This window comes from Tursiops truncatus, unplaced genomic scaffold (genome assembly GCF_011762595.2).
Source record: "Tursiops truncatus isolate mTurTru1 unplaced genomic scaffold, mTurTru1.mat.Y mat_scaffold_283_arrow_ctg1, whole genome shotgun sequence".
NCBI lineage: Eukaryota > Metazoa > Chordata > Mammalia > Artiodactyla > Delphinidae > Tursiops > Tursiops truncatus.
The window spans coordinates 1-13049 of NW_022983261.1; the positions used below are offsets into that span (position 1 = coordinate 1).

Here is a 13049-nt window from a genome sequence, read left to right on the forward strand (position 1 = left end):
TATGGTAACGCTAATCTTAATTTTCCATTCCGCCCACCTTCCTTTTTAGATAAGCCATAGTTGTTTTCTAAGTCTGTGTTGTCTTTCTCTGTGCAAATATGTTCATTTGTGTTCTGTTATGACATAACGCCTATAAGTGGTTTCATAGGATATAGGTCTTTGGCTTTCCGACTTACCGCACGTTCTGCGCTTATCTCCAAGCTCATCTATGGTGCCTCAAAGAGCAGTGTTTCTTGTTTTTCCCGTGGTTAAATATTTCATTGTGTACACGGACCATTTCTTCTTATCCATTTGTCTGTTGATTGACATTTTTGTAGCTTCACCGTCTTGGCTATTGTGAATAAGGCCTCAGTGCAGCTGTTTGCAGCCGCGGGTCTCCTCGCTTCTGGTCTTCTCAGGTGAGAGGCCCCAGTGGTGTGACTGCTGGATTGAATGGTACCTCAATTTTTACTTCTAAAGGCAGCTCCTTTCTGTTCTTATTTGCTGTTACCACTTGACATCTCGCCAGCAGCTAGAGGGTACACAGTTCTCTAAAACCCCTTTCAGTGTTGACTGTGTGTATAATTTTTGCTGATCGTCGGTCGACAGGTGTGTGTTGCAAACTTTTTGTAGATTAGATCTGCATGAGTCTAATAATTCCTGAGGTTGAGCTTTTATCCATTTCCCTTTCTATTTATGATGTATGTATGTATGTATTTAGTTATCTACCTATCTATTTAGTTTTGCGGTACGCGAGCCTCTCCCCACCGTTGTGGCCTCTCCCGTTGCGGAGCACAGGCTCTGGACGCGCAGGCTCAGCGGCCATGGTCTCACGGCCCAGCCACTCCGCGGCATGTGGATCTTCCCGGACCGGGGCACGAACCCGTGTCCCCTGCGTCGGCAGGCGGACTCTCAACCGCTGCGCCACCAGGGAAGCCCCTGTTTTGAATTTTTTTGGTCCGTTCCCTACCTCAGCACAATATTTTAGGGCAGGTGTCCTTTACGGCCCTGAGTCCTTGTGACTATTAAGTGACCATTAGCTGCGGGCTTAAAGCCGCTCTTGCGGAAACGGCCACAAGGCGGCAGCATTTCTACCTTTGCAGCTCTGGGTTCCTGGGCGACAGCGCTTTCCGGGAAATCGTGTTTAGTAGCCTGCAGATTAGAGGGAATGTGCCAGGGCAAACCCCCAAGAGCTTATACCTCCTACTTCTTGTTTTTTAAATTAAATTTTTTTAGGTATCAGAGCAAGTTTGATAAAAAAAAAATGCAGTTTCTCCTAAGTGTACAGAATCTGGTTCATCATATCAACGTATCCGTCTATTCCTCTTTGGATCCTTTCCCGTGTAGGTTATTATAGAGTGTTGAGTAGACCTCTTGGCGTTCCATAGGTATTCTGTGGTTATATATTTCATCTGTATTAGTACATGTCTGTTAACCCCCATATCATAATTCATACATTCCTTTCACCTTTCCATTTGGCTAAACGTAATTTTGTTTTCTTAATCCATGCTCTTCCTTCTCTTGGAAATAAGTTCATGAGTATCAATTTTGAGGTAACACCTATAAGTGATGTCATAGGATATCTGTCTTTCAGTTTCTTTCTTACTTCAAGTTGGGTGGTTATCTCTAGGTCCTTATATGGTGGTGCAAACGGCACTGTTTCATTGTTTTCCGTGGCTAATATTCCATTGTTGACATGGACCACTTCCTCTTTGTGCATTTTCCTGTTGCTGGACATTTCGGTTTCTTCCAAGTCTTGGCTATATTAAATGTTTCTGCCGTGCAGGATTGCCAGCCTGTGTCTCTTCCATTCTGCCCTGCTCAGGGGATAGGCGCATCAAAGGACCTACCAGATCACATGGTAGCTCAGTTTTTACCCTTAAACGCACCTCCATTATGTTCTCCCTGCTGGCTGTTACCAGTTGACATCCCCCCAGCAGCTAGTGGGTACACAGTTTTCTGAAACCCCTTCAGCATTTATTCTTTGTAGACTTTTTGCTGAAGAGCATTCTGACGGCTGTGAGGTGAACATTTCTGTCGATTGGATTTGCATGGCTTTATTAATTGCTGATGTTGAGCATTTTTAAATTCCCTTTTATTTTAAAGGAACAAAGAAGACAGAATGGGCGTAAAACATGCCTCTTGAAATTGTCTTCTTGAAATGTTGACGTCTTTTGAATTTTCTGGTCGATTTACGACCCCAGGATTTTTTTTTTTTTTTTTTGATGGCAGGTGTCATTTACTGGCCTGCAATTATTTTGAATATTAAGTGACCATTAGCGCTGTTGTGTGAAACGGCCAGAAGGCGGCAGCACTTCTCCTTACCAAATCTGGTTACTAGGGCATCAGTAACCAGAATGGAAGTGGCGTTGTAAATTGTAAATTAGAATGGAGTGTGCCAGGAAAAAGCCCCTTAGGTTTATGTCTCATTACTTGCTGTTCGTTTTTTAAATTTAATTTTTATTTTGTGTCAGAGCAAATTTGATTACAATGTTTTGCTTGTTCTAGGTGTGCAAGATGTGGTTGTTTTACACGTATACATATATCTATTCTTCTTCGGGTCCTTCTCCCATGTAGCTTATGACACCATGTTGAGTAGTCTCCTCTTGGTATGCCGTAGGTCTGTGGCGACTTTGTATTTCACACGTGTTTGTATATCTCTGTCAACCCCAATGTCCTAATGTATCCAATCCTCACACCTTCCATTTGGTGAACCATAAGTTTGCTTAATGAATCTGTGATTGGATGTCTCTGTGGAAATATCTTCACTGGTATCGTTTTTAGGTAACCCTATAAGTGGTATCATACGTTAGGTGTCTTTTGCTTTCTCGCTTACTGCACGTTGCGTGATCACCTCTAGACTCATCTGTGGTGCTACAAGTGGCATTGATTCATTTTTTTCCCCACGCTAATATTCCATCTCTACACGTAGCAGTTCTTCTTTGTCCACTCATCTGTTGGTGGACTTTTGGTTGCTTCCGTGCCTTGGCTATTGTAATACTGCTGCAGTGCAGATTTCCTGCCTGTGTCTTTCCAATTCTGTCTTCTTAGGCTGTAGGCCGCGGAGTGGGCCTGCTGGATCATAGAGTAGCTGAATGTGTACCTTTTTAAAGGCACCTCCGTTCTGTTCCCATGAGTGGCTCTTACCAGGTTACGTCCCACTTGAAACTGAGGGTATGCATGTCTCCACAACCTCTTCAGCATTGATCGTTTGTAGTTTCTTTGCTGATGGTTATTCTGACTGGTGTGAGTTGATAGCTCTTTGTGGTTGGATTTGCATGTGTCTCATAATCCCTTGAAATTGAGCTCTGAGGCATGTCCTTTTATGTTTCAAACTGTTATGACAGCTTACGACTTCAAATTGTTTTCTTGAAATATGTGCCACATTTTGAAATATTTTGGCCTTTACCTGCGTCAGGACATTTTGAGGGCAGGTTTCCTTTGCAGCCCTGCGGTACTTGGGCATATGAAGTGACCATTCGCACAGATTTCCAAGCTGCTGTTGCAGGTATCGGCCAGAGGCCGGCAGCCTTTCTACGATGCCCACTCTGGTACCTAGGGAGACAGACCTTCCTGCCAGTGGTGTTCCTCAGATATCAATTAGACTGCCATGTGCCCTGATAAACCCCCCAAAGCTTATGTCTCCTTACTCATGTTTGTTTTTTTAATTCATATTTTCTAGTGGAGTAATATTCCATCGTGTGCATGGACCACTTCTTCTTGGTGCACTCCTCTGTTGATGGACATTTTCGTTGCTTCCAAGTGTCGGCTATGGTAAGTATTGCTGGGGCGCAGGATTGCCAGCCTGTGCCTTTTGATTCTCATTTTCTCAGGTGATAGGCCCAGCAGTGGGTGTTGACTGATTGACTAGTAGCTCAATGTTTCCCTTTTCAAAGCACCTCCACTGTGTTTTCATTAGTGGCTCTTACCACGTCCCCCTTAGAACCGAGGGTACGCATTTCTCCACAATCCCTTCAGCATTTATTGTTTGCAGCATTTCTGCCAATGGCCATTCCGAGTGCTGTGAGCGGATAGGTTTTTGTATTTGGGTTTGCATGTCTTTAAAAATTCCTAAAATTCATCATTTTTCCACGCCTGTTTTCTTTTCTTTCTTTAAAAAGAAAGGAAAAGAAAAAGAAAAACGTGGGGGTACAATATACCTCTTGAAATCGTTTTCTTGGAATGTTGCCCTCTTTTGAATTTTTGGTCGATGTTTGACCCCAGGATTTTTTTGGAGGGCAGGTGTTATTTACAGGCCTGCAAGTTTGGTGACTATTTAATGACCATTAGCACTGGGTTTAAAGCTGCTGTTTTGGGAAACGGCCACAAGGCGGCAGCATTTCTCCATTCCCAAATCTGGGTACTAGGGCAGCAGAGCCTTTCTGGAAGTCGTGTTCCTAGGTTGTACATTAGAATGGAATGTGCCAGGAGAAACGCCCATAAGTTTATGTGGCATTACTTCTGGTTGGTTTTTTAAACTATTTTAATCGGGGTAACGATTAGAATATTGTTTGTCCTAGGTGTACACAGTCTGGTTCATTTGTACATTATATACGTCTATTCACGTACAGATCCTCTTCCCCTGTGAAATATCACAGAGTGTTCCGTACACCTCCCTTGCTACGTGGTCGGTCTTTTTGATATATGTATACGTATTTGTATACGTATGGTAACGCTAATCTTAATTATCCATTCCGCCCACCTTTCCTTTTAGATAAGCATAGTTGTTTTCTAAGTCTGTGAGTGTCTTTCTCTGTGCAAATATGTTCATTTGTGTCAGTTATTACATAACGCCTATAAGTGGTATCATAGGATATAGGTCTTTGGCTTTCCGACTTACCGCACGTTCTGCGATTATCTCCAAGCTCATCTATGGTGCCTCAAAGAGCAGTGTTTCATTGTTTTCCGTGGTTAATATTCCATTGTGTACACGGACCATTTCTTCTTAATCCATTTGTCTGTTGATGGACATTTTGGTAGCTTCACCGTCTTGGCTATTGTGAATAAGGCCTCAGTGCAGCTGTTGCAGCCCGGGTCTCCTCGCTTCTGGTCTTCTCAGGTGAGAGGCCCAGTGGTGTGACTGCTGGATTGAATGGTACCTCAATTTTTACTTCTAAAGGCAGCTCCTTTCTGTTCTTATTGGCTGTTACCACTTGACATCTCGCCAGCAGCTAGAGGGTACACAGTTCTCTAAAACCCCTTCAGTGTTGACTGTGTGTAGAATTTTTGCTGATCGTCGGTCGACAGGTGTGTGTTGCAAACTTTTTGTAGATTAGATCTGCATGAGTCTAATAATTCCTGAGGTTGAGCTTTTATCCATTTCCCTTTCTATTTATGTATGTATGTATGTATGTATTTAGTTATCTACCTATCTATTTAGTTTTGCGGTACGCGAGGCCTCTCAACCGTTGTGGCCTCTCCCGTTGCGGAGCACAGGCTCTGGACGCGCAGGCTCAGCGGCCATGGCTCACGGGCCCAGCCACTCCGCGGCCATGTGGGATCTTCCCGGACCGGGGGCAGAACCCGTGTCCCCTGCGTCGGCAGGCGGACTCTCAACCGCTGCGCCACCAGGGAAGCCCCTGTTTTGAATTTTTTTGGTCCGTTCCCTACCTCAGCACAATATTTTAGGGCAGGTGTCCTTTACGGCCCTGAGTCCTTGTGACTATTAAGTGACCATTAGCTGCGGGCTTAAAGCCGCTCTTGCGGGAAACGGCCACAAGGCGGCAGCATTTCTACCTTTGCAGCTCTGGGTTCCATGGGCGACAGCGCTTTCCGGGAAATCGTGTTAGTAGCCTGCAGATTAGAGGGGAATGTGCCAGGGCAAACCCCCAAGAGCTTATACCTCCTACTTCTTGTTTTTTAAATTAAATTTTTTTTAGGTATCAGAGCAAGTTTGATAAAAAAAAATGCAGTTTCTCCTAAGTGTACAGAATCTGGTTCATCATATCAACGTATCCGTCTATTCCTCTTTGGATCCTTTCCCGTGTAGGTTATTATAGAGTGTTGAGTAGACCTCTTGGCGTTCCATAGGTATTCTGTGGTTATATATTTCATCTGTATTAGTACATGTCTGTTAACCCCCATATCATAATTCATACATTCCTTTCACCTTTCCATTTGGCTAAACGTAATTTTGTTTTCTTAATCCATGCTCTTCCTTCTCTTGGAAATAAGTTCATGAGTATCAATTTTGAGGTAACACCTATAAGTGATGTCATAGGATATCTGTCTTTCAGTTTCTTTCTTACTTCAAGTTGGGTGGTTATCTCTAGGTCCTTATATGGTGGTGCAAACGGCACTGTTTCATTGTTTTCCGTGGCTAATATTCCATTGTTGACATGGACCACTTCCTCTTTGTGCATTTTCCTGTTGCTGGACATTTCGGTTTCTTCCAAGTCTTGGCTATATTAAATGTTTCTGCCGTGCAGGATTGCCAGCCTGTGTCTCTTCCATTCTGCCCTGCTCAGGGGATAGGCGCATCAAAGGACCTACCAGATCACATGGTAGCTCAGTTTTTTTTTTTTTTTTTTTTTTGGTAGCTCAGATTTTACCCTTAAACGCACCTCCATTATGTTCTCCCTGCTGGCTGTTACCAGTTGACATCCCCCCCAGCAGCTAGTGGGTACACAGTTTCTGAAACCCCTTCAGCATTTATTCTTTGTAGACTTTTTGCTGAAGAGCATTCTGACGGCTGTGAGGTGAACATTTCTGTCGATTGGATTTGCATGGCTTTATTAATTGCTGATGTTGAGCATTTTTAAATTCCCTTTTATTTTAAAGGAACAAAGAAGACAGAATGGGCGTAAAACATGCCTCTTGAAATTGTCTTCTTGAAATGTTGACGTCTTTTGAATTTTCTGGTCGATTTACGACCCCAGGATTTTTTTTTTTTTTTTTTTTTTTGATGGCAGGTGTCATTTACTGGCCTGCAATTATTTTGAATATTAAGTGACCATTAGCGCTGTTGTGTGAAACGGCCAGAAGGCGGCAGCACTTCTCCTTACCAAATCTGGTTACTAGGGCATCAGAGCCATAATGGAAGTGGCGTTGTAAATTGTAAATTAGAATGGAGTGTGCCAGGAAAAAGCCCCTTAGGTTTATGTCTCATTACTTGCTGTTCGTTTTTTTAAATTTAATTTTTATTTTGTGTCAGAGCAAATTTGATTACAATGTTTTGCTTGTTCTAGGTGTGCAAGATGTGGTTGTTTTACACGTATACATATATCTATTCTTCTTCGGGTCCTTCTCCCATGTAGCTTATGACACCATGTTGAGTAGTCTCCTCTTGGTATGCCGTAGGTCTGTGGCGACTTTGTATTTCACACGTGTTTGTATATCTCTGTCAACCCCAATGTCCTAATGTATCCAATCCTCACACCTTTCCATTTGGTGAACCATAAGTTTTGCTTAATGAATCTGTGATTGGATGTCTCTGTGGAAATATCTTCACTGTATCGATTTTTAGGTAACCCCTATAAGTGGTATCATACGTTAGGTGTCTTTTGCTTTCTCGCTTACTGCACGTTGCGTGATCACCTCTAGACTCATCTGTGGTGCTACAAGTGGCATTGATTCATTTTTTTCCCCACGCTAATATTCCATCTCTACACGTAGCAGTTCTTCTTTGTCCACTCATCTGTTGGTGGACTTTTGGTTGCTTCCGTGCCTTGGCTATTGTAATACTGCTGCAGTGCAGATTTCCTGCCTGTGTCTTTCCAATTCTGTCTTCTTAGGCTGTAGGCCGCGGAGTGGGCCTGCTGGATCATAGAGTAGCTGAATGTGTACCTTTTAAAGGCACCTCCGTTCTGTTCCCATGAGTGGCTCTTACCAGGTTACGTCCCACTTGAAACTGAGGGTATGCATGTCTCCACAACCTCTTCAGCATTGATCGTTTGTAGTTTCTTTGCTGATGGTTATTCTGACTGGTGTGAGTTGATAGCTCTTTTGTGTTGGATTTGCATGTGTCTCATAATCCCTTGAAATTGAGCTCTGAGGCATGTCCTTTTATGTTTCAAACTGTTATGACAGCTTACGCTTCAAATTGTTTTCTTGAAATATGTGCCACATTTTGAAATATTTTGGCCTTTACCTGCGTCCGGACATTTTGAGGGCAGGTTTCCTTTGCAGCCCCTGCGGTACTTGGGCATATGAAAGTGACCATTCGCACAGATTTCCAAGCTGCTGTTGCAGGTATCGGCCAGAGGCCGGCAGCCTTTCTACGATGCCCACTCTGGTACCTAGGGAGACAGACCTTCCTGCCAGTGGTGTTCCTCAGATATCAATTAGACTGCCATGTGCCCTGATAAACCCCCCAAAGCTTATGTCTCCTTACTCATGTTTGTTTTTTTTAATTCATATTTTCTAGTGGAGTAATATTCCATCGTGTGCATGGACCACTTCTTCTTGGTGCACTCCTCTGTTGATGGACATTTTCGTTGCTTCCAAGTGTCGGCTATGGTAAGTATTGCTGGGGCGCAGGATTGCCAGCCTGTGCCTTTTGATTCTCATTTCTCAGGTGATAGGCCCAGCAGTGGGTGTTGACTGATTGACTAGTAGCTCAATGTTTCCCTTTTCAAAGCACCTCCACTGTGTTTTCATTAGTGGCTCTTACCACGTCCCCCTTAGAACCGAGGGTACGCATTTCTCCACAATCCCTTCAGCATTTATTGTTTGCAGCATTTCTGCCAATGGCCATTCCGAGTGCTGTGAGCGGATAGGTTTTTGTAATTTGGGTTTGCATGTCTTTAAAAATTCCTAAAATTCATCATTTTTCCACGCCTGTTTTCTTTTCCTTTCTTTTTAAAGAAAAGAAAAGAAAAGAAAAACGTGGGGGTACAATATACCTCTTGAAATCGTTTTTCTTGGAATGTTGCCCTCTTTTGAATTTTTGGTCGATGTTTGACCCCAGGATTTTTTTGGAGGGCAGGTGTTATTTACAGGCCTGCAAGTTTGGTGACTATTTAATGACCATTAGCACTGGGTTTAAAGCTGCTGTTTTGGGAAACGGCCACAAGGCGGCAGCATTTCTCCATTCCCAAATCTGGGTACTAGGGCAGCAGAGCCTTTCTGGAAGTCGTGTTCCTAGGTTGTACATTAGAATGGAATGTGCCAGGAGAAACGCCCATAAGTTTATGTGGCATTACTTCTGGTTGGTTTTTTAAACTATTTTAATCGGGGTAACGATTAGAATATTGTTTGTCCTAGGTGTACACAGTCTGGTTCATTTGTACATTTATATACGTCTATTCACGTACAGATCCTCTTCCCCTGTGAAATATCACAGAGTGTTCCGTACACCTCCCTTGCTACGTGGTCGGTCTTTTTGATATATTGTATACAATATGTATTTGTTTATGGTAACGCTAATCTTAATTTATCCATTCCGCCCACCTTTCCTTTTAGATAAGCATAGTTGTTTTCATAAGTCTGTGAGTGTCTTTCTCTGTGCAAATATGTTCATTGTGTCAGTTATTACATAACGCCTATAAGTGGTATCATAGGATATAGGTCTTTGGCTTTCCGACTTACCGCACGTTCTGCGATTATCTCCAAGCTCATCTATGGTGCCTCAAAGAGCAGTGTTTCATTGTTTTCCGTGGTTAATATTCCATTGTGTACACGGACCATTTCTTCTTAATCCATTTGTCTGTTGATGGACATTTTGGTAGCTTCACCGTCTTGGCTATTGTGAATAAGGCCTCAGTGCAGCTGTTGCAGCCCGGGTCTCCTCGCTTCTGGTCTTCTCAGGTGAGAGGCCCAGTGGTGTGACTGCTGGATTGAATGGTACCTCAATTTTTACTTCTAAAGGCAGCTCCTTTCTGTTCTTATTGGCTGTTACCACTTGACATCTCGCCAGCAGCTAGAGGGTACACAGTTCTCTAAAACCCCTTCAGTGTTGACTGTGTGTAGAATTTTTGCTGATCGTCGGTCGACAGGTGTGTGTTGCAAACTTTTTGTAGATTAGATCTGCATGAGTCTAATAATTCCTGAGGTTGAGCTTTTATCCATTTCCCTTTCTATTTGTATGTATGTATGTATGTATTTAGTTATCTACCTATCTATTTAGTTTGCGGTACGCGAGGCCTCTCACCGTTGTGGCCTCTCCCGTTGCGGAGCACAGGCTCTGGACGCGCAGGCTCAGCGGCCATGGCTCACGGGCCCAGCCACTCCGCGGCATGTGGGATCTTCCCGGACCGGGGCACGAACCCGTGTCCCCTGCGTCGGCAGGCGGACTCTCAACCGCTGCGCCACCAGGGAAGCCCCTGTTTTGAATTTTTTTGGTCCGTTCCCTACCTCAGCACAATATTTTAGGGCAGGTGTCCTTTACGGCCCTGAGTCCTTGTGACTATTAAGTGACCATTAGCTGCGGGCTTAAAGCCGCTCTTGCGGGAAACGGCCACAAGGCGGCAGCATTTCTACCTTTGCAGCTCTGGGTTCCTGGGCGACAGCGCTTTCCGGGAAATCGTGTTAGTAGCCTGCAGATTAGAGGGGAATGTGCCAGGGCAACCCCCAAGAGCTTATACCTCCTACTTCTTGTTTTTTAAATTAAATTTTTTTTAGGTATCAGAGCAAGTTTGATAAAAAAAAATGCAGTTTCTCCTAAGTGTACAGAATCTGGTTCATCATATCAACGTATCCGTCTATTCCTCTTTGGATCCTTTCCCGTGTAGGTTATTATAGAGTGTTGAGTAGACCTCTTGGCGTTCCATAGGTATTCTGTGGTTATATATTTCATCTGTATTAGTACATGTCTGTTAACCCCCCATATCATAATTCATACATTCCTTTCACCTTTCCATTTGGCTAACGTAATTTTGTTTTCTTAATCCATGCTCTTCCTTCTCTTGGAAATAAGTTCATGAGTATCAATTTGAGGTAACACCTATAAGTGATGTCATAGGATATCTGTCTTTCAGTTTCTTTCTTACTTCAAGTTGGGTGGTTATCTCTAGGTCCTTATATGGTGGTGCAAACGGCACTGTTTCATTGTTTTCCGTGGCTAATATTCCATTGTTGACATGGACCACTTCCTCTTTGTGCATTTTCCTGTTGCTGGACATTTCGGTTTCTTCCAAGTCTTGGCTATATTAAATGTTTCTGCCGTGCAGGATTGCCAGCCTGTGTCTCTTCCATTCTGCCCTGCTCAGGGGATAGGCGCATCAAAGGACCTACCAGATCACATGGTAGCTCAGTTTTTTTTTTTTTTTTTGGTAGCTCGATTTTACCCTTAAACGCACCTCCATTATGTTCTCCCTGCTGGCTGTTACCAGTTGACATCCCCCCAGCAGCTAGTGGGTACACAGTTTTCTGAAACCCCTTCAGCATTTATTCTTTGTAGACTTTTTGCTGAAGAGCATTCTGACGGCTGTGAGGTGAACATTTCTGTCGATTGGATTTGCATGGCTTTATTAATTGCTGATGTTGAGCATTTTTAAATTCCCTTTTATTTTAAAGGAACAAAGAAGACAGAATGGGCGTAAAACATGCCTCTTGAAATTGTCTTCTTGAAATGTTGACGTCTTTTGAATTTTCTGGTCGATTTACGACCCCAGGATTTTTTTTTTTTTTTTTTTTTGATGGCAGGTGTCATTTACTGGCCTGCAATTATTTTGAATATTAAGTGACCATTAGCGCTGTTGTGTGAAACGGCCAGAAGGCGGCAGCACTTCTCCTTACCAAATCTGGTTACTAGGGCATCAGAGCCATAATGGAAGTGGCGTTGTAAATTGTAAATTAGAATGGAGTGTGCCAGGAAAAAGCCCCTTAGGTTTATGTCTCATTACTTGCTGTTCGTTTTTTAAATTTAATTTTTATTTTGTGTCAGAGCAAATTTGATTACAATGTTTTGCTTGTTCTAGGTGTGCAAGATGTGGTTGTTTTACACGTATACATATATCTATTCTTCTTCGGGTCCTTCTCCCATGTAGCTTATGACACCATGTTGAGTAGTCTCCTCTTGGTATGCCGTAGGTCTGTGGCGACTTTGTATTTCACACGTGTTTGTATATCTCTGTCAACCCCAATGTCCTAATGTATCCAATCCTCACACCTTTCCATTTGGTGAACCATAAGTTTGCTTAATGAATCTGTGATTGGATGTCTCTGTGGAAATATCTTCACTGGTATCGATTTTTAGGTAACCCCTATAAGTGGTATCATACGTTAGGTGTCTTTTGCTTTCTCGCTTACTGCACGTTGCGTGATCACCTCTAGACTCATCTGTGGTGCTACAAGTGGCATTGATTCATTTTTTTTCCCCACGCTAATATTCCATCTCTACACGTAGCAGTTCTTCTTTGTCCACTCATCTGTTGGTGGACTTTTGTTGCTTCCGTGCCTTGGCTATTGTAATACTGCTTGCAGTGCAGATTTCCTGCCTGTGTCTTTCCAATTCTGTCTTCTTAGGCTGTAGGCCGCGGAGTGGGCCTGCTGGATCATAGAGTAGCTGAATGTGTACCTTTTAAAGGCACCTCCGTTCTGTTCCCATGAGTGGCTCTTACCAGGTTACGTCCCACTTGAAACTGAGGGTATGCATGTCTCCACAACCTCTTCAGCATTGATCGTTTGTAGTTTCTTTGCTGATGGTTATTCTGGACTGGTGTGAGTTGATAGCTCTTTGTGGTTGGATTTGCATGTGTCTCATAATCCCTTGAAATTGAGCTCTGAGGCATGTCCTTTATGTTTCAAACTGTTATGACAGCTTACGACTTTCAAATTGTTTTCTTGAAATATGTGCCACATTTGAAATATTTTGGCCTTTACCTGCGTCAGGACATTTTGAGGGCAGGTTTCCTTTGCAGCCCTGCGGTTACTTGGGCATATGAAGTGACCATTCGCACAGATTTCCAAGCTGCTGTTGCAGGTATCGGCCAGAGGCCGGCAGCCTTTCTACGATGCCCACTCTGGTACCTAGGGAGACAGACCTTCCTGCCAGTGGTGTTCCTCAGATATCAATTAGACTGCCATGTGCCCCTGATAAACCCCCCAAAGGCTTATGTCTCCTTACTCATGTTTGTTTTCTTAATTCATATTTTCTAGTGGAGTAATATTCCATCGTGGCATGGACCACT

At 43.3% G+C, this 13049-nt stretch overlaps 1 long non-coding RNA gene across 1 annotated transcript; it reads left to right on the plus strand.

Annotated features, from left to right (window-relative positions):
* Positions 1-3641: 3641 nt before the first annotated feature.
* LOC141277741 (uncharacterized) lies at positions 3642-13038 on the plus strand. Its single transcript, XR_012329522.1, has 3 exons — positions 3642-3753; positions 8345-8436; positions 13018-13038. It is a non-coding gene; the product is annotated as an uncharacterized lncRNA (long non-coding RNA).
* The last annotated feature ends 11 nt before the right edge of the window (positions 13039-13049 follow it).